General features: G+C 34.5%; 1 protein-coding gene across 8 annotated transcripts in view; it reads right to left on the reverse strand.

Annotated features, from left to right (window-relative positions):
• CCDC102B (coiled-coil domain containing 102B) overlaps positions 1–17,539 on the reverse strand; it is a 169,778-nt gene extending 152,239 nt beyond the window's left edge. For 7 of the 8 annotated variants that reach the window (XR_007169805.2, XM_048080874.2, XM_013191006.3 and 4 more), the window contains exon 1: positions 17,419–17,539. The gene's annotated coding sequence lies outside the window, so the exon portion shown is untranslated. Of the gene's footprint in view, positions 1–17,118; positions 17,150–17,418 lie in introns of all 8 variants that reach the window. The other variant, XM_066992743.1, reaches the window with a different exon arrangement.
• Positions 17,540–18,776: the final 1,237 nt, after the last annotated feature.

Genomic DNA, 18,776 nt, shown 5'->3' on the forward strand with positions numbered 1-18,776 from the left:
GCATTGAATTTTGGTTATATTTTATAGGTGACAGTTTTCAATTTGTTCCAGGGACAATCAAGAAAAAATTCTAAGGTGTATCTGAAGGATAATAAAGATAAGAAAGCATTCATTTTGTTACAGACGCAGACCTCTAAGCATCAAAAATTTGCTGAGTCTGATAATGGAGAAGAAAAAAAAATGCTGTCTGCAGCTAGTTTGAAAGTTTCCAGCTTGAGTTTGCAGCAGCAGACAAGCTAGCTCAGCATATGGAACTTCATGAGCATAATTTACTTAATAAAAGATAATTAGATGGAAAGATAAGATGAAGTTAGGGAAGTAGATGAAAGTGGGGATTTTCTGTCCTGTGAAATCTTCTGGTAGTTCCACCTGTTTAACAATTCAGGGATAAGAAGTAACACAGAGTCCCTTTTAGAGTAGTTTTCTTAACTAAATAATCTAATGTATGCACAACATATAGGAATCAACATTCATGTTATCATGTGAGTGGGGTGAGGACAGCATAAAGGAGTTAGAGAAAGAGATCTGATGGTTATAAGAGGGAGAAAAAAAGCATACAGATAATTGACAAACAAAACAAGGAATCTGTCTACACCATGTTTCATTATATTACAACCTTTGCTTATTTACCTAATGATCATAAACAATTGTAACGAAAAAGAACAACTCTAGATTTATTATCCCAGGTTACTATTATGGACAAAGAGAAATGTAATAAATCTGCTGACACAGTTGACAAAATCACCAGAAGTGAAAAGAATTATTACACTTCCCTTGTTTTAATTCATGCTCATTGAAATCAGCTTTTCCAGTAAGTTCACTATCAGTATCTTGAGGATAGCATTTCAACGTTCCTCTTCTTACTGCATGACTTAATCTGTAGTTACATATCTCTTATGGCTTATGAAGGCTTCAGCCAAACTTTTTTTTAAAGGGATCCCATATCTTAACAGAAAGTATCTGCTTCAGATGAAGCCAGTTAATTTTCTTTTGTCTAATCCATTAAAAATAATTTAAAAAAAAAGTCAAAACTGCATGTGTTCCTTTGTAAGTGCTACTGGAAAGTCAGAACTTCCCATGATATTGCTACAGCTGTTTAAAAACAATAATAATAAGAACAAAAGTAAATTTCATTTACTCCAGGAGCTGCAAAAATGTGTGAACTTATATCCATGTGGGGGAAAAAAAAAAAAAAATAAGATTTTTGTAAAAATCAGTCATAGCTTGGGAGTGTGATCATATTTGGGGCTTTTAGGTTGTTTGAGTTAGTTCTTTGGTTTAGCATGTTGTTTTCCCTACAATGGAAAAAAGGCTTGGAGGAGGTGGGTGGGGGAAACAGGAAGAACACTGACTGTTCCTCCCTGAAAACTTTGCTCTATATGCAGGGCTGCCAACTATGGAGCCATTAATTCATGAAAGGGGAATGTACATCGCCAGGTGACAAGTGACGGGACAAACAAAGAGAGTGTAAAGTGAGTTGGGACACCCATTGAATCCTCTCATCTGCCTACCTCTCTGCTGACAGAAGTGTGGGTCGCAGACAGGAGTGCACACTGAGCAGGGAATTATAGAGAGATAAAGCTGCAATTATACCAGTAAAGACTATCACAATTTCACAGCAGAGATTGGTGGCTCAGAGCAGAGCTGAGTTTAGAGATGTGGAAATGGCTTTGAAGCATGGAGTCACTCATGCCTATGCAGATATTTATGCTGTGTGGGATTGTTCAACCCCACGACTACAGAATAGGGTAAAAAGAGAGAGAGAGAGAAGTAAGTGGTAGACATGTATGGGAAAGTAAACATACCAAAATTATTTACAATATAGCTAAATCTAAGAATATGTGTCTACCCACAAAAAGCCTACAAATCTTGAGGCACATTGGAGTCAGGTGGCTGATCATTTGGCTCGAATAAATGTAGCACAAAATCCTTGGGGCAGAACAAGTAACTGGTTACAGGAATGGCTAGCGCACACTTGGATTTACAATTTACTTCAACAGGATGTGAGGAGAGGATGCACTGTGGCAAAAGCTCTGGCAAAACAAACTGTGAACTCCATTCTATTCACAACTTCCAAATCTGTGCGCCTGTCAAAGTTAATCTCCATTTTACAATTGGCCCCAAATATCTGGACATACGTAACTGGTCACTCCTGAGATCCTGCTCAGGTTTTGGCTGAACACACAGCTCATGCTAGGGACTAGGACCAGAAACGTTAGCTCAAGAGCAAGAGCAACAAGTGCAGAGTACAGGAAGAGGTAATGTCCATTCTGCAGCTTTTCTCACCTGCAGTCGGCTGTTCCCTGAAGCCATCATTTCCTGGGGTCTTTGCAGAGTTACTGCCTAGTAATTTCTTCAAAATCCACTAGCTTATGGAAATGCTATAGACCAAATTCCAATCTGAAAAGTACATGTCAGCATGCCAAAAAGCTTTTGAACCAGATCCAAGAGCAACCAGACTGCTGAGGCTTTTTTGCTTCCTGGTGTGTGGCAGAGGACATCCAAATTGTGACAGAGGAGGAAGAATGAGCACTTGCACCATCATCTTGGTAACTATTTTGCTCACAGGTGCACTAATAGGGAATTAGAGAACTTGTGGGTTACAGAGTTCATGATTTAATGAAGTGCTGAATTAGTGAATTCTAAACTAGTCTATACAAAGAGAATTGAAGTCTTAGTTGGTGTTTTTGTGTTGTTTTTACTGATAATGAGCATATAAGGTAAAGTTTAATAATTTACAGAGTACATTTGTCCTGTAAATTTGAAAGATCTAAATGAACAGTGACAACGTATGTACATTCTCATAGCTCTTCAACCTGGGTGTGATCATGATCTCTGTTGGCAAGTTAAGAAAATTGTTATTTTAAAAATGGAAATTAAAAGAAATTAATTCCAAGATTTTTGAGTGCACAGCCAAGGATCATTGTGCTTATTTTTTCCAGAGCTATAAAAATTAAACCATTTTTAAGCTGTTGATGTTGGCTCCAAACATTATATTCTTTACATGTGTTGTAACTAAAAATCAGCCAAAAAGTGTCCTGAAATGAAGATAAACAATGCAAATCATTTACTTCCTGTCATAAGTTATCTGCTCATCTTTTTTTTTTCCTGTTTACACTTCTCTAGCCACATTCTTTTTAATATCAAAACTTTGATGCAAATCTCACTTACTTAAAAATCCCCTTATAACTACTTCATGTCTGATAACTAAAAACAATTATGCTGCGAAAACGATAAAGTATAAAGTTATGTTTTTAGCATCATAAAAAGAAATGTTTTAATGGTTTTGATGTTTTTTGTCATTGCTATTTCTTTGTTTGTTTTATTATAAAATCAGTAAGTGTATGAAAGAAACAAGTTTTTCCACTGTATCAGTTTGGAAAGTGAGGTTTGTTCAGTATGTCTTTGGGATCAAATGAAATCACAGCCACAGTTAATCAATGTCTTGACACACAAAATAAAGGTTATGCAATCTCATCTTCCTTCTATTACCTAGGCTCAACCTAAGCTTTTGAAATATAACTGATAATGTAAGGCCAAAAACTTAATTCTAAAATTCCTAAAAAAATAAAACAAACCCAAAAAAAATAGACTGCCTTAGAGAGAATGAGTAAACATAGAAATGCTAGGAGAAGTTTTACACATTTTCTACAGATCTGGTCAAATATAAAATATTGATAAAACTGAATATCACTTTTTTGCTCATTATTTCCTTATGGTATAAACACCTTTGCCTTTAAAATAAATAAATAAATAAATAAATAATCCCAGCAGAGGATAAATATACATATATATATAATAATAATACAGTAATACTACAAAGGAGTATGACCAAATGTAAGTAAACACTTGTTAGTAGAATACAGAATCTGTGCAAAAAGAGTCAGATCCCAATCCTGTGTTGATCACCACCAGATGATGGGAAGGAACAATAAGGCAGAGAGAAGGTACATAAATGAGACCCAAGTTTCCATTTGGCGCACTATTGAAAAATCTCAAAACAAAGTTTGTTACCTACCTAAGTAGACTAAAAATTTCAAAACAAGAAAGTAACTTCAGGAAAATTTCTGTAGAAAAAATTACATTTCACTAGGATATAAAACGCTGTGACAAAGTGTTTCTGAAGTACGACAGAAAATGTGCTATTACATTATCAGTCTATGTATAGCTCAATTCCCAGGAGAAAAGGTAAAGGATGAGTGTTAAAGATAGTGACTGAAATGTAATAAGCCACAGAGGGATTAATAAGTGAAAGGAAATATTTTTTCACACTGGAATGTGATCTGGAATACATGATGATTTTCTGTTTTATTCAGAAACTAAACAAGGTTATCCAGAAACCAAAGGAAAATAAAGCAATCACCAGAATGCTGCAATAAGCATTTTACACTATAAAACAATATTAAGTATATTGCCACCTGATATTCCAGTATTCATCATAAGAAACAAACAAAAAACAAAAAAAAAAAACTGGAGGAGGAAACCTTGTTAATAGTAGTTAACAACAGCTTGCTTCTGGCTGCAGGTTTTCACAATTCACACAAAGACATGTAGAGTAAATTGATATACATATACATAATTTGTAACTTCACAAAGAGAAATGTGAAGTAGTCCCTTGTGGCCCTCAAGCTGGCCACACCATTCTCATTGCCAGTTTATCCTCATTTCCTATCCTTCCCCATGAACGACTCCAACATTCTGAAATAAGATTTACAGTTCCAAGTGTAAGTGGTCCTGCCCCACTTTAAGGAAAATTTAGGGAAGCTTTTCGGGGAAAAAAAAAAAAAAAAAAAAGAAAAAAGAAAAAAAAAAGCTTTCACACTGACAGATAAAACAGAAATTTCTCTTGAAACAAATGATGTGATGTATATAAATCCTGAGTAATCTGCACTACTTGACCTGCTTCGAGCAGGGGGCTTGGATTGGGTGAACTCTTGTCCCCTTTAACCTCATCATTCTCTGAGAGGTTCAGTTTCTGAGGAGCTGTGCATGTCCACCTCTCCTACTTCTAACAGCACTGCTGTAACAGCCAGGGAACAAGAACAAATCAACTGTTTTTAGTCTTTCTGAATACATAACTTGCAGCCAAATGGCTTGAAAAACACTATGTAAGGTGTAGAGGATCCTGTGAAAACACTGATCCTAGAAGCAGCATATCCCAATTGTTACCACAAATAGTAAGTATTTCCACATTTATGACATCAACAATTCTTCCAGTTAATTTATTTTTTAAAATAAAGTCATTTTGTAATCTTAATGGAATAACTGTTAATGCAAATAAATAAATAAAAATAAAAAATTAATATCTTATGTTTTTCATGTGAACATATACATGCTTTAGAACTTTGTTCTAATAAACTCAATTACTGAACTTTTAAAATACAGGAGCAGATTATGTGCAGAACAACACATTTGCTTTCAATATGGTAATTAACATTAATAAAAACATCATATTGTAAATAACAAATCATTCTTGTGATTAGCATCAGAATTCCCTCACATAGTTACAGGAGAGAAAAAAAAGACAATATGTTATGTTTCTGTAAGAATTCAGTGACATATGGAAAAGATTTTCTCTGAACGATTTTCCTATTTAAACCATTTTCAATCTAGTGATTGAAAGAAAAACCCAGACTATCTGTTTCAAAAAGACTGTCAAATTATTTATTTGTTATTCAAGGGCAGTAATGTGTTTTCTTGGAATTTTCTTGTTTCCATTTCAGATTAAAAACAAACAAAACACTACAAAGCATGCAACAGAAAACAGTCACATATTTAAGACAGCTATGCTCCACTCCCCCATATCTCTAATTTGCTAAAAGTTTGATCTTTTTATTGGATTTATATAGCTTTTTTGAAACATACCAGGGTCTATGCACTCATCCATGAAACAAATACATACATTTTAGAAAGAAATATAATTATAAAATATCTTGAGATATGAACCCTGATTATGTTTAGCAACTTACAGTTTTCTTATCTTTCCCGCATCTGTTATTGCAAGTCTATTTGCTCCTTGTTTCCAGAAAACAATGGAATAGAAATGCTGGCACACAGAGGAAAAAAAATAAAATAAAATAAAATCCTTAATATAAAAGAAGCTCAAAGGAATATATGGTCCTCCCAAGCCAGATAAAACTTGAGTCTATAAATGAGACTAAGTACTTAAATTTGTAATACTTTAATACTTGGATACTGTAGAGTCAAAGAGCAACCTGCAAAAAAACACATTGGACATATGCAAAAACAGAGAAATTTAATCAGTTAAGTATGAGCAAAGATGAAGAAAAGTTAAATCCCCCCAAAATACTATAAAATAAAGAACTATTCTTTGTGACTAAGGACTGTTACATTGTATTTTGCATAACTTAGATTTTCTTGAGGTAGAAGGGCAGCAGATTGTTGTTCAAATCCAAATCCTTATGAAAGATTAGTGTTTTGTTTTGTTTTGTTTTTGTTTTTCATCTTGACATATTTCTCCTCTATGAGAAAAGATCCACAGACCATGACTAATTATTCTCAGGGATGAACCCGGATTCTTACAGAGATATGAGGTAGAGGTGGAGACTCTCCAGGTGGAGACTACAGCATTCTTCTCCAGGTGGAGACTGCAGCATTCCTAAGGGGTCGTATTGGAAATGGTACTATTTAACATACTTGGCAACATGGACAACAGGACTGACTGCACACTAAGATAATTTTTCAACAACACTAAATTGAGTGGTGTGGTCAATGCACTGGAAGGAAGCGTCCCCCATCCAGAGGGACCTTGACAGGTTCAAGAGGTGGGCCCATGTAAATAACATGCAGCTCAACAAGGCTCCTGCACCTTGGTTGGAGTAATTCCAAGCACAAATACAGGATGGGTGACGAGTGGATAGAGAGCAGCCCTGCAGAGAAGGACTTGGGGGTACTGATGGATGAAAAACTCAGCATGAACCAGTAACCTGTGCTTGCAGCCCAGAACCCAAACATATCATGGGCTGCATGAAAAGAAATGTACCTAGCAGATTAAGGGAGGTTATTCTCTCCCTGTACTCTGCTCTCATGAGACCCCACCTAGGAGTGCTGCATTCAGCTCTGGGGCCTGCAGCAAAAGAAAGACATGGACATGTTAAAGGAAGTTCAGAGGAGGGCCATGAAGATGCTCAGAGGTCTGGATCAGCTCTCCTATCAAGAGAGTTGGGGTTATTCAGCCTGGAGAAGAGAAGGATCCTGGGAGACTTTATAGCAGTCTTCAAGTACCTAAATGGGGCCTACAAAAAAAGCTGTGAAGGAACTCTTCGTCAGGGAGTGACAGGTAGTGATAGGACAAGGAGTAATGGCTTTAAGATGAAAGAGGGTAGATTTGGATTAGATAGTAGGAAGAAATTCTTCACAGTAAGGGTGGCAAGACATTGGAAAAGACTGGCCAGAGCATTTGTGGATGTTCCATCCCTGAAAGTGTTCAAGGCTAGGTAGGGTGGTGCTTTGAGTAACCTGGTCTAATGGGAAGTGTCCCTATCCATTGCAAGGGACTTGGATAATCCTTAATATCTCTTCCAACCCAAACCATTCTATGATGACAGAAAACTTTCTTCTGTTCCTCTTCACCACTTTCTAAGCTAATTGCATTAGAAGCAAACTTATTTCAGCTCTAGTGAGGGCCCTGGTAGAGCACCGCAGAAAGGCACAGTTTTAAGGGATAAGAAAAGAGAACAAAGAGGGATGTGTATAAACCCTGTTTTTTTCCAGGTAAACCGGATCTGCCAACACAAACTGTGAACGTGCAGAACAGTGTGTGTGAAAAAAATGGAGTATAAGATAAACAGGTATTCCCAGATTACAGACTAATGGTCAATTCTCCTAAGCACAGGTGGAAACAATCCAGAATAGATATATCTGTTAGAGCAACAATTAGTGACTTGAAGAAAGCATTAATTATCCATAAAGTTCTACAAAGCATTATATTTGGACTGATTTCTTTTTTTTTTTTTTTGAAACTATTACATCCACTATGATTCCTGTAACAATGATGTGTTATATATTTCTCTCAATGTGTGAATTGCTTCTGTAAAATATAGATTTTGTAGGCCAATAGGAGAATTTGACCATGGAAGCGGCTTTTTTTTTTTTTTTAATAAAAAATTAAAAAAAAGAGACCTTATTTTTTTTCTTTCAGTATTAAATGAAAGAAATACATCTAGGTAAAGAAACTTTGCTCTTTGAAGTTACAGTAGGACATGAGGTGCCAACAATTGAAAGCAGTAACTAAAATCAGAAGCACTTAATATGATGTTCTTTTGGTAACTAAAAATGTGTCCTAAATTAGATGATAAGTCATCAATATTCAATAACTTTCTTAACTTTGTAAGTAATTACTGTTATAGAATGTTACTGTCATGGATATAGTTTCTATTCCATTTTAGGGTAATGTGATGCATTCAGTAGGTTGGTTTTGTTTCCCTATGTATAAGTACATTTATAATCCATGTAAATCTTTGTAAAGAGTTTGTAAATTGTTTAAGGAAAGAGGCTAAAAATAAACTTAACTTACAAACAGCATGATTGCTTTTATCTTTTATATCTTTTTTATCTTTTTATTCACACCTACCTATCATTTTTGAATCTGTTGAAAATTTTCCAATAGCTTTGACAGATGGAGTAAGTTTTTACCAATAATTTAACTCCTAAAACATTACTAAAAAAAGTGACTGGGTAGAAAGTCAAAGTTCAAAGAAAAAGAGTCAACATAAGCACTGAAATATTATTAGATATAAGAGAAATTCACACATAGGTTTTCATAATATCCAGCAACAGTCCCAACTTGAACAGAAACCTCAACCCTCAAGAAAGTTATTTTGGTAAGCTAGTATCTCTGGATGTCTTTGAAGTTGTGTTCAAATCCTTAGCGTTAAATACGGGAAACATAAATATTTGTAAATACAGATGCATTACAAAATGATTTGTAAATACATAAGGCCAAAAGAAACTCTGAAGTACTGCTTTAAATCATTTACAACAACTTTTTCCCCACAGGAATGTTTTCTTTGATTACAAACCTTCATAATATATCAACCATAATTTCCATGCATTTGAGCCTGTAGTATCAATATTCATTTCTCAGCCACTACACTTGAAAAAGTTGTATAATTAGATCACTCAGGGAAAAGAAAACAAAACAAAAAAACCACATCACAGTTTCCCAGACAATCTCAAACAGAAACAAGCATTAGAGAGAAGCCAAGACAAGCTTTACCCAACATACCAGCTGACTGTGTGTTCTGAGATATGATGGTTTGCTTGGCTGGTTAATTGATGAGGTTTTTATTGACTGTCATTTTTTATTAGAATATGATTAATAATAAAAAAAGGCAACGTAATATTCCTAGGCAATTAGGAATAAGAATGAACTGTCAGTGTTTTAGATATTTTCAGGATCACCAGCTTACAAAGAGGTTTACAAAACCTAGTGTAAACTTCTGGACTAAGCAAGTAACCAAATCACGTTAGTTCTAATATAATCCCATTCATTCTGTGTATAAGCACCCACTCTTTTTTAGTCAACTGTAATCACATGAACTCAGGACAATTTAACCGTCTTACTTTGAAAATAAAAGTGTTATTTACTGATAACACCCAATCTAGAAAACTTCACATGCTTTTGTGCTCTTGAGAAGACATTTCATAAAATGGCTTGGGTTGGAAGGGACCTTAAAGATCATCTAGTTCCAACCCCTCTGCCATGGGCAGGGATGCCACCCACTAGACCAAGTTGCCCAGGGCCTCATCCAGCCTGGTCTTGTACACCTCCAGGGATGCACCCACAGCTTCTCTGGACAACCTGTTGCAGTACCTCACCACCCTCTGAGTGAAGAATTTCCTCCTAACATCTAAACTAAATCTCTCCTCTTTTAGTTTAAAAACATTGCCCCTTGTCCTGTCCTATCTGACTGAGCAAAAAATTGTTCTCCATCTTTTTTACTGTATTTAACTATTGAAAAACTGCAATAAGGTCACCCTTCTCTTCCTCAGGCTGAACATTTCTCTTACTACAATACCAATTTCCACTGCTATGATAACAACAAATGCACAGACAGAAATAAAATTCTTATTTTATAAAGGTATTATTGTGGCCACCAATTTAACAGCAAACTGTATTTGCCAAGAGTTATGGCAGAAGGACAGATATGGAACTTTTTAATTGCAGTTATATTACCCAACTGGACAATATCTGAGGGGAAAAAATATATAGTATGTTAGAGGTCAGTCCATTTGGACTTGTATCTATTTCTCATTTAAAACTTATGTTGAGGGCTCCAGCTGTGTAGGTTTCCATCCTACCTGACAGCTGACCTAGGGCTTCCCATTTTGCAAATTTGACTGATAACATTAGGAGGCTTCTCCCTTTGCAACAACAACTCATGATCAGTCTTCCCCAGGATGTAGAGTTGCTACTGGATAGTTAAACTTTCTTTGATTATTATAATCTTCAGGATGTTCTGATGAGTTAAGTGACCTGAAAACCTGGGTTAACTCATGCAAAGGCTAGACTGGTGCAGATGACGTTTAGTCTAGATGACACTTTGCGCATACAAAAGAACATCTGGTATGAACAAAAACATTAACTTATCAGAGCTGTGTAGAGGTTTCTGATTTGTTTTGGGAGGAATTTTTCTGGGGAGCTTGAGGTTTTCTTTTGGGAAGTGTTTATTTATTTTACAATACTATTGCTGATAATGATCTAACAATACTAATAACACAGTTGATTACCTTCAAGTACAAAATACTTGATACAGAGTGGTTCCTGAGAATCTCACTTCTAGTTGAATTTTACAATTAGAAAAATCAAAGGGTAAAGCACACCTGTGTCTGCTACTCAAATTTCTGGGTGTTTCCCCTCTTTCCAATTCTCAGTCTCTTTAATCCCTAATTCAGAAATCCATCTGCTGCAGCGCACTGATGGCTGCAGTGATAAGTCACAGCTAAAGTGCAATATAAACCTGAAATAAAAATATTTTCCTTAAGTAATAAAAAAAGGAGCAATAATATAATACATATTCACAACCGAAGACTGCTGTTATTTGACAATAAATGCAATGAAGTTCCTGTTATCACAGACTGTCTTTTCATCCATGACAAAAATATGGAGCTGGTATCACTCGTATGTCCCATCAAGAATATGGAAATACAATTGCAGTCACTTTAAGGAGACTTAAATCAAAATTAGATCAATTAACAATAATAATAAAAGTAATTCAGCAGCCCATCACATTATAATCACACTTAATGTGAAAACATAGCAAAAACTAAAACCCAGGAAAATTAGCTGAAAAAAATGTAGTGGGCATATAATCTTAATTTTAACATCTCTGTATATAATAATTTAAAAGAAAATTATTCCTTACCATTTTGGATACTGTCATTGATGGAAAAGTTGCTGTTGTTAAAGTTATTCTTTTCTTGCCAATTTTTTGTGTGTTTGTTTTTTAAGAGGCTTAGGTTAGGGGGGAGGAGAAGAGGAAAAGAATTTCACAAACCACCAACATAAATTTACTTTGACAAACTTCCTTTGAAACCAAAAGGCCTACCAGCAATACTCTTCAGCAATTGCTATTCAGACACAATGAGATTCACTGTTATTCAAGTTTAAAGTGTTTCTGACTATTTTTTTCAACAGTTCCACAGAAGAGGCAAAGAACTACCCAGTGCATACGTCTTCCTCCTTTGTTTCCACAGAAAACTGAGTAAATTAGTTTAAACCCTCACTGAATGTGACACACATTTCTTACCCCACACTGAAATGAATAGCAGTCATAGCCCATTTAGTTGAATGTGTAGGCTAAGCAGGTAGCTTCTAATGTTGCTCAGCTCAGTGGCAGCAGAGCCAGTTGTTGGTGGTCAGTGGCAAAGAATCTCAAAAGACTCCACACAGAGTCACAGTTGTCAGCATGTTACCACACCACATACATGTACTATCCTGCTTATACAGATGGATAGCCTTCTGGCACAGCATAGGTCATCTTTTGTGGATTTGCCCTGAACTTTCCAGAAAGAGGAAAGGCTCCAGAAATGTGTGGGAGTAATATCTAAGATATACATCACCCACAAGGCTAGATCTGCCTTTCAACATGACATTCATAACTGGTTTAAAACATTTTTAAAATTTTCAAGCATTAAAGCCAGTATTAAGTGAAAATCAAATAAAGTTAAAAAACATTTAATTCAGCTGTCCATTTTCATCCAGGAAGCCTGTTAATTAATGTGATAACTAAAACAAATATTTTCAAGTAAACTTTAAATAAGCTTAAGGTAAACTATTCAGACCAAAGATCATTGTGTCATGGTCACGTTGTCAGTGGTTGGTCTCCTTTCCCAGCTACTACTAACATCAGCATTCTACTCTGTAATGTATTACTTGTTTATTTAAAAATGTTAAATTAATTTCACCGATTTTCTGAGAGCCTCTGTAGGTTGTGATCGGGTATAGCCAAAATGGTCAGCTTTTTCCATGCAACCCTGAAGACTTTGGAGAAGATCTGGTTTTGCTTATATTTTTCAGGTTGGTCTATAGATCAGGTCAGTGGGCTCCTTTCAGTTTCAAAAGGAAGTTGAAAAAGATCAGTGAAGACAAGAGATTTTTCAGTCACCTTGAACAGCACTTTGCTGAGAAAGAATCAGGTCAGAACAAACATTGACACCTGTTCAGCCATGTACAGTAAAGGATATCACTTAAATGTATGGAGAAGCTTCATTATTTAAATAAAAAGCATCATAAGTTTATTTTCTAGAGTTTACTATCACATTGCTATATTTTTTTGTACGCAACACTGTTGCAAAGTGACTTTAAACTGGATAGGTTCACTTTCATTTACAGGCATTTTTTCTTGCCTACTTACAAAACGACACTGAGTGGGCGTTTTTGTTTTCAGTGTGAGGAGGTAAAGGCATATCCACTAAATGTCCTAAAAAAATTAAGTTTTTAATCCTGTTTAAATTTTGATCAATTCTTGATTTTATTTTTTTTTAAATTCTTGACAGTATCTGAAAAATATGTTCCTTCTGATATCAGAGATAAGAAATAATTGCCTTATTATACTTGTAAACATTTATGATCTTTTTCTACATAAAACATGACCTACTTTCAAAAGTAGTTTCATAATATTGGGAGTAGGGAAAATTAATCACAGATACATGATGCATTGCTTCAGATAAAACATTCCAACACTTATTAAGACACAAAACATCTTTTCTTCAAAATATGGCTCAGAGTCATTCTGGAAACTAGTGATTTTCCCACCCACTTAAGCAGACAAGTAAGAATGTTCAAAAATGCTTTGTTTTCTCTGGGTCAGAGCCTATCCCCTTGGCTTGTTCAACTACTCTGTTACAGTTTTATAAGAATTAAAAAAATTCTGATGTGAACAGATCCACTCAGTTTTATCAGAACAGTTTTAGAAGCCATCCCTTCCATAATTAAGTCTTTAAATACTTTGCTTTAGAAAGAGATTACTTCTTGGACATTTATATGTACTTATTCTCAGTTGTTCTTTTCCACTGTAGTATTTTAACACCAATAATATTTTGTCTTTCAACAGTTCAAGGGTTGGTGGTATTTAAAGCTGTAACATAGAACCTTTTAATGACTCCAACTCCAGTAAGTCTTTTTTGACAGAAATGTACTTAGGAGAGAATTTATATTTTTGCAAAAGCCATCAGAGAATCAGAGAATCATTAAGGTTGGAAAAGGCCTCTAAGATCACATGGTCCAACAGTCCCTCTACCACCAATATTACCCACTAAACCCATCATTCTACTGTTATTACAGTAATCCACGAAGTAGCATATATTTTGTGTTAGGGTTCACTTAAATTCATTTTTAAAAAAAAGCATCTTTCTTTATCTTCCCAGTGCCTATGGAATGGCTACGTGTAGTCACACCTAAAGAGAAAAAATTAATTGCAAATGTAATGGTTACTGAGGCTAGATCCTCCTGCGTACTTTCTTTTGAATATTGTGCTTCAGACAGAGGAGAGGGTAGCATCTTTTTGTCAAAAATGATACCTACAAAAGTTACGAAGAAACCTTCAAGTAAACTGAAAATACATTAAAAAATATAGTTAAAGAAGAGCTTTCAGGGAACTTCCTCCATGAAACTCATTTAATGTAATGTAAATCAGACCTAGAATACTCATAGCAGCATGAGCAGCGAGAATCAGGCTGTTCAGGGAAGATAATTTTCACAATAAGTCAGCCAATAATATATGACTATATGGACAAAAAAGGGAACAGGAGGAAAAGCATACTTTGCTCAAAGAACTGCTTTTCCAAATGAATGTGGAATATGGTTTCTATCATGCTTTAACAGGAAGCTAATTCCAAGATAACATAGTTTCCATATATTGATATATCTTTATGTCATGTCAGTTAAATAGAGAGGCATCTTACTTGTACAATTCTTATTTAAAAAAAAAAAAGTAATATGGTCTTTTAACAACTTGGAAAATAAAAGTGCAGTAAGGGTCTGTACAACATAAATGGACTATTAATAACCATAAAAGTGTTGTTTATGAACTAATTTGGATTTTTTTTTCCCAATATAGAAGCTTACCAGATATAATTTTAACCACAATAAAGACCTATTTTGGGAATACAGGAAAATCTTTGACATTAAAGCAGTCCTTGCAAATGCATGAGATTAATGTTCAGTTTTCAATTACAGTTATAACTCTTTAAGTTAGTAGAGTAAAAGATTCAAAGCTGAGAAAGAAAGTGAAGAGTAAGAACAAGGAGTCTAGACGATCATTGAAGAGATGGACTCAGAATTTATAGGCATAAGAGTTATGTATCAATCCATGCTAGGAAAACAAAGCACACAAACTGAAGTTGAATACTTCAGTTTCAGAGTTATTCAAGAGTTTGTTGTTTGCTTTCTTTTCTCCATTTTGCTACAATGTAATTTAATATAAATGCAAATAAAGTGCTTATCTGTTTTTCATGGGACTTCCCTTAAAACTGCTGTTTCCAAATGCAGTTTGCTTGGAACTCCATCACAGAAAGGTAATTGCCTTGCCACCTACTTATGAGATGGATCACACTTTTGGAGTGCATATAATCAGACCCCCAGTAATGATAATGACATTAGTAACAGCACCCTTTACACCTATATAAACAATTTAGAAGCAGAGAAGGAACTGCTTCCTCCTCTGGAATCTCTAGGTATCCTCTAGGGAGCCAAATTTCATACTCTCTGAAGTATACTTCTCTTGGATTGCACAAACAGAACAGAACAAATCCTTGGAACAGAAAAGTTTATATTTGTGTGACACTTTTAATTATTATTAATAATAAATATATATATGCATATGATATATATGATATTATACGTATTAAACTTGATGTCAGATTGTTCAGGTGTTTGTCTGCAAGTGGATGAAATCAAACCCAACAATGAAAAGGTTTAGTTTTATACACTTTAAAGCACATGATATATATGCTTGTTTACATAAACAATTAATGTAGCCAGAAAGTTTGACTTGCTTTTCCCTTGGAATGCTGACAATACTTTATCCAATTGTACTGCTGTAATGAGTTCCTCATTTATCAGCAATTGACATATATCAAAAAAAAAGAAGTAGAAAGCAACACTTAAATTGAAAATAATATGTACTTCATAGTTACAATACTTATAGGCTACAAAAATATAGCTAGTTGAATTCAGACTTGCACTAGGAAAAAAAATATTTTTTTCCTGATAAAAAGTTGCCCTTACTCTCCGTATGTACTTGCCTATTATATTTCAGAGGAAAACCACTAACTAAAATTTGTGCAGTAAAAGTGGTAAGAGACAAGATATTTTATTCTTACAAAAAGCAATTTGGAACATGAAAATTTATGTTGCTAAATTTTGCAGATATTACTGGAAAATTTAATATAGAATTATTATTGTGGATAACAACTGCTAGTCTCTTCAACCCACAGATTAGCCAACCAATAGAATAATAAATTTGTATGTTTTAAATGATTCCAAGATCCACACCTCTTGGTGCTGAAGTTAACTACAATGCTTTAAGTTTGCTCATTACCAGCAGCTTTAAAGTATTCATTCTCTGATGAACTTATTTCTGTTTTATCTGAAGTAAATATCAATACTTTATATTTAATGTGAAAAACTGGCCTTAATAAAAAGCAGACTACATGCACCTACGTAAAAATGACAGACATGTTATTTCATTATTTTTTCACTCAAAGGTTTTTGAGAGTTCTCTGGAATGTTTTTCTGATGTAGATATGACTAATTCCATTACTGATACCTAATATTTTACAGAAATACTTTTATCTTCAGTATATTATACAAAGAAGTACATTAAAAAAAGACCCCAAAATGAAAGTCTTCTAACACACAGGTGATCTGGAATAAGAGCTAGGCTTCTAGCAATGAGATTATGCATAGAAGAATCTGCTCCACAAAATGGCTTTGTTTGTGAAGTGAGAAAAATAAAATGCAGCTAACTGGACATTTAGTAGCCTGTTAGTTCTATCTGCTATGTATATTTATTAAACTGATCAGAATTACCTTTGAAATTTGGCCCTTTCTCATTGGTAATGGGTCATCCATATACTCGCACACCATCTGGTATATTAACCTTTCAAACAGTGACAAACTAAAATATTTGTCCCGTATCAACAAATCATAGTATTAATAAGCCATATTTCATTGCATTATTATAATGTCATATAGCTAAGAACACCTCCCCCCACATACACTTTTTTCTTATCCTATCCTCTGATATTTTCTGAAGGAAATTAGGATTATAAATCTAAATAGAGGAATTTTTGAAAAGAGATACACTGTGAAAACACTATTTCTAAGAACAGAATGCAATATGAACAGCTGCAAACTCATAACAGAATTCTCGTGACACTTTAGGTTTATACCACCAATAACTATTGAAAACTACTCGAGTTTATCCTACTCCAGCATATCCTGTTAAAGATGTATTTCACACTGATTTAAAAAACGATTTCATCATTGAAACAATGTAAGTCTTGAAGTCTCTGTATTTGTACTAACTTCTAAATCAAAAATAAGAAATAAACATTTAACAAACTACCACTTTGAAAATTTAAAAAACTTACCTTGTTATGGTAAATAAGTACCCTTCTATATCTGAAAAACAACAACAACAACAACCACCTCTATGTTTAATAGGGTGTTAGGATTAATATTACCCAGCACTAGTAAAAGGAAAGGAGAGAAATATCTAGCTAAATCTAACTTAGCTACATACTTCAAATAACTATTTTCTGATCTTCAGTACTTTGCTGGGTATTTCAGACCATTTTTCTCCCTACTATCAGTATGAAAGTAACCCATACTCTGTACCAAATGAGAAATATAAAAATAAGCAATAAGCCCCCAAACTTAAGACCCCTTACCCTCTGAGTTTTCTGGGCTCCTCTTGCTTCTCAGTGTTACAGAGACGTGTAAACAACAGAATTTCCTGCATCCTTTTCTCATCCGCACAGTACTGGGACTTGGCCAATAGGATTATTTACAACATTAGGGCCACTCCACAGTAACTTGAAAATGACTCCCCATTGGTCAGGCTTTATCAAAACTAAAACCACAACATTTTTCCTTTATGTGCAAGTCATTTATCCAAAATAAAACATTTTTCCACGTTGTTCTTCACTAAATATTACTTTCTTCAATTTTTATTCCTTCTTACCTTTCTAAACTGAAGACTATGACCCCAGTCACCTAAACGTTATGTAAAAGCCTAAATTAATTATTCTAACTGTAGTAATTAAGTACATGCATAAGTCTTAACCAGACTGGGTGGATTCATATGCTACTTCTTGCTCTTATGCAGATTTCCTGGCCAACTATATGGCAGGTCCTAGAGGTATAAAGCTGATACAGTTTGTTGCAGTTAATATGATTTGCTATAGCTCTGAACGGCTAAATATTTTCAATTATAAAAAACTCATATACAAAATACTGACAATTCATATGTCATAATCTCAGACTGAGAAGCCAGGGCTCTTATAAATTTAAGGAGCATAACTCTACTTCCCTATTAACATTTCATCACCTTTTCATCACTATAGAAGTCTTCATTGTGAGTAGTAGCTATGGCTACAAGACTTCATTTAACTAAGAGGATTCTCTGATGAATCTGATTCACAAAATCTACTGCACTGATTGGAGACACAGGGCATTCAGTTAAAAAAAAGGGGGGGAGATTACAGGAGGGACCTAGGTATTTCTATGAAAATAATAATAACAAAAATAAATAAATTTAAAAGCCTGTATCAAATTTGTGCATGTATATATATATATAAACGATATAATAATAATAAAACAGCTACTTTATACATATTCCATGGCTCTTCCATCCACATATATCTCATCTCCCACTAGAATACTCTCTGGCATTATCCCTACTGTAGGAAATCAATCCACATTTTTTAAATCAAATTATGTACACATCATAACTTACATTGTATGTTATCCCTTTGTAACTAACTACATTTCAATCCATTCATAAGATGCAGACCTCACTTCCCACCATTCTACTCTTACTGCAGTTTCTGCCTGCAACCAAGAATTCTATTCCATTGCCCTTACTCATACAATTTTGCAATTCCTAAAGAAATTGATACGCAGTCATTTCATCTGAGAGGAGGTTAAGTAACTTGGATAAGAACTGAAAATGCCTTCAGAAGTGAAGCTTTCTAATAGAGGATTTATGCCCCTATTTCTCCCTCCCCCTTAACAAAATAAAAATAAA

This window comes from Anser cygnoides, chromosome 2, assembly GCF_040182565.1.
Source record: "Anser cygnoides isolate HZ-2024a breed goose chromosome 2, Taihu_goose_T2T_genome, whole genome shotgun sequence".
Taxonomy (NCBI): Eukaryota; Metazoa; Chordata; class Aves; order Anseriformes; family Anatidae; genus Anser; species Anser cygnoides.